The 3872-nt window shown below is 37.3% G+C and overlaps 1 protein-coding gene across 1 annotated transcript in view; it reads right to left on the bottom strand.

Moving 5' to 3' along the window:
- Paaf1 (proteasomal ATPase-associated factor 1) overlaps positions 1 to 3872 on the bottom strand; it is a 24445-nt gene that overhangs the window by 20179 nt on the left and 394 nt on the right. The gene's annotated exons all lie outside the window — the stretch shown is intronic.

The raw sequence follows: 3872 nt of genomic DNA, 5'->3' as shown, positions 1-3872 counted from the left end.
AAAAAAAAAAAAAAGAAATGAAGCTAGTCACCAGTGTCTCACATCTGTAATCCTAGCCTACTTAGGAGGTTGATATCTGAGAATTATGGTTTAAAGCCATACCGGGCAGGAAAGTTCCTGAGACTCATCTCTAATTAACTACCAAAAAAGTGAAGCTGTGGCTCAAGTGGTAGAGTACTAACCTTGAGAGGAAAAAAAAAAAGGAATCTGTTTGTAATAGTAGTAGTAGAAAAACAATCAATGAGGGATAAATAATAAATTCACTAATATGGTTATTAAACTTATATAAAGTTATGTTCCTCATAATACTTTATATACTTAATACATTCATATATAAAACTTTACATGATTTTCATATATAGAACTTTATATAACTTTATATGTAATATACATTTATATATTATATATGTATATATATCATATAACTCTCTCTCTATATATGTATATATGACATGAACACATGTGAGACACTGCAAATAAAATGATCTAAAATCCCCCTTCCCCCAAAAAAAGCTTAGAGATAGCACCCAGGTCCTGATTTTGAGCTCCAGTACATAATGGAAAGAAAGCCAGGCGGGTGGCTCATGCCTGTAATCCTAGCTACTCAGGAGGCTGAGATCCTCAGATCTCAGTTCAAAGCCAGCCCAGGCAGAAAAGTCCATGAAACTCTTGTTTCAAATAAACCGCCAAAAAACCAGTGTGGCACTGTGGCTCAAAGTGGTAAAGCTCTAGCCTTGAGCTAAAGAATCTAGGGACAGCACTCAGGCCGAGTTCAAGCCCCCTAACCAACCAAAAAAAAAAGGAAAGAAATAAAGAAAGGAAGAGGAAGGAAGGAAGGAAGGGAGGAAGGGAGGAAGGGAGGGAATAATAATAAGCTTGTATAGTAATAATAGGTTGAAATAATATTTTAGGTACTTAGATTAAATAATTAAAATTAATTTCATCTATTTCTACTTTTTAATGTGGTTTCCAGAAAAATTTTAAATTATAGTTGCATTATCAGAGCTGACTTAAAGTGAGTAATTAATACCATTTGATTCCAGCAGGTAGATCACAAGTTCAAGGCCAGTCAGGCCTACATAGTGAAATTTGGACTCAAAAACAAACAAAAATGTAAATGTAACTAAAGAGAAAAAGAAAACTGTTAACACTAAGGAGTAAAAATTATTATTACTATACAAATGAAATGGAAGTCTACACAGATACACAGATAATAACATAAATATCTAAAGTAGATATGAGTAGAATCATAGTTTTGAATACTACATTATCAGCAAGACATAAAAACCTACCTTGTTTATTTCATTCACAATAAATCCTTCTGAAGCTGTAACCTCTGGGATGCCATCTAGGCCAATTCCTTGACAAGTTAAGCTGCCATACAATGATGGTTTCCCTATATAACACAAAAGAAACATCTCAAAAAATAAGAACTTAAGGGCTGGGAAGGTGGCTCAGTGGTAGAGTGCTTGCCTTGCATGCCTGAGGCCCTGGGTTCCATTCCTCAGCACCACATAAGCAAAAAGAAAAAAGCCAGAAGTGGCTCTGTGGCTCGAGTGGTAGAGCGCTAGCCTTGAGCTGAAGAGCTGAGGGACAGCACCCAGGCTCAGAGTTCAAGCCCCACTACCGGACCCCAAAAAAAAAAATAAGAACTTAATATTATTCTCCTTGAAGATGCAACTCAGGCACCTGTATAGATAGTATGTCCATCAAATAAAAATAGATTCTTGTGTTCAAAGTCAGGAGAAATGGGAAGAGCATACTAAAATAGACTGGAAGGCTAAAAGGAACAAAGAATTAGTGCTGTATCTGCAGAGAGAGAGAATCTTTTTGTATAAAACTGCTAGAGGTATCTCAATTTGTTTACTGGCTATAAAATACAATTCTTCAAGGAAGAAAGATTAACATGTCTATGTGTGTGTATATGTGTGTGCTACACAGCAAAGAATTAAGCTTCAGTAATGTGAAAAAAAATCGTTTAACCTTTGCTTAAGTAGAAGACTGATTTTCTAGTCAAGTGAGTAGAATAAAATATTATCCTACATATGTACATATGCAGATGGAACAATGAGATTAAAGATTTTTTCCAATCTTCTGGACTTCATATACTCACAGTTTTTGTGTCTGTCTTCCTGACCATGAAGTCCTTGAATCCAGAAACTAGCTACAATAATCCAGTATAACAAACGTTATACTGAAGTTCTTAAGTTCTAGAAGTAATAATAAAGTAGAAACCATCATGGATTTCAAACAAGGGATCAGGGAGAGGGATTTGTAGGGAGAATTGAGTAAGATTTTTTTGTTTGGTTTGGTTTGGTTTTTTGGTCCGTTGTGGGGCCTGAATTCTGGGCCTAGGTGCTGTCCCTCAGCTCTTCAGCTCAAGGCTAACGCTCTACCACTTGAACCACAGCACTACTTCCAGCTTTTCCTACTTGAAAAAGATTTTGAAAGACAGTACCTGACTTGGAGGAAATTAAGGTCATGTTCAAATAATTTTTAGTTACAGACTCATTCTTATTTATATAATTAGTTGTGAAAATCAATAATGGAGCCAGGTGCCAGTGACTCATGCCTGTAATCTTAGATACTTAGGAAGCTGAGATCTAAGGATCAAGGTTTGAAGCCAACCCAGGCAAGTAAATCTGTGAGACTCTTATTTCTAATTAACCACCAAAAAGCTGAAAGTTTCAGCTACGGTTCAAATGGTAGAGTTCTAGCATTGTGCAAAAAAGCTCAGGGACAGTGCCCAGGCCCTGAGTTCAAAACCAAGAACCAGGACACATACACACACACAAATCAGTAATGGCTCAATTCTGCATTAGTAGATTTTTTATTATTTTTTATTTTTTGCTGGTCCTAGGCCTTGAACTCTGGGCCTAGATGCTGTCCCTAAGCTCCTTTGCTCAAGGCTACTACTCTACCACTTGAGCTACAGCACCACTTCCAGTTTTTTTGGTAATTAATTGGAGATAAGAGTCTCATGGACTCTCCTGCCCAGGCTGGCTTTGAACTACAATCCTCAGAGCTCAACCTTCTGGTATAAGCCACTAGTGCCCAGCTGAAAGCTGCAATCTAGAATGCAACAATACAGAGCTAAGGGACTGATTAAGATGCATTACTATCTTCATGTCTCCATAAACTGTCTGTGGCTACCCAACAGAAATTAGTCTGCAGGCCATCTGGAGTGGGATGGGAATAATGTCAGTAGAGCACAGACCAGCTAAGCATGTTTGTAGACCATAAACACTGTGTAAGCAAAAAGAAACAAGCTGTAATTCTAGGAGTAGTATATACCTTCTTTGAAGAGAGACCATAAAGATTGATGAACATTACCTTGAGGGTGACAACTCACCCAGGCCTCCCCTTCATCTTTCCTGTGAAGAGAGACAAAAGTCTAATTAGGCTCACACAAAGTCAACAGATACTATTGTCATAGAATCTACATTTTGGTCTTAAATGATGTAGTCTAACCTCCCATCCAGGCATAGATTATTCTAAGATAGTCATAAGTTATTTGCTGAACTATTTGTGGATTAAGTATCAATAGATACCTATAAGTTAAATCAATGCACACAATGGCCAATAAGTAGTTCATTTTGAAATAAACATCAAGATATTTATTGGGATTACTGTAAAGTAGACCCTGTGCTAGGTAGGAACTTGGCCTATAGCCAACTAAACAAAAATACATTTATACTAAAGCTAGATATTAAAAAACTAAAGTTCAGCTGGGCACCAGTGGCTCATACCTATAATCCTGGCTACTCAGGAGGCTGAGATCTAAGGATCAGGTTCAAAGCCAACTGGGTCAGGAATGTCCCTGAGACTCTTATCTCCAACCAGAAAACCAGAAGTGGAGCTGTGGCTCAAGT

The sequence above is a fragment of the Dipodomys ordii genome, unplaced genomic scaffold (genome assembly GCF_000151885.1).
Source record: "Dipodomys ordii isolate 6190 unplaced genomic scaffold, Dord_2.0 Scaffold22, whole genome shotgun sequence".
Taxonomy (NCBI): Eukaryota; Metazoa; Chordata; class Mammalia; order Rodentia; family Heteromyidae; genus Dipodomys; species Dipodomys ordii.
This window is presented reverse-complemented; position numbering and strand designations above follow the sequence as displayed.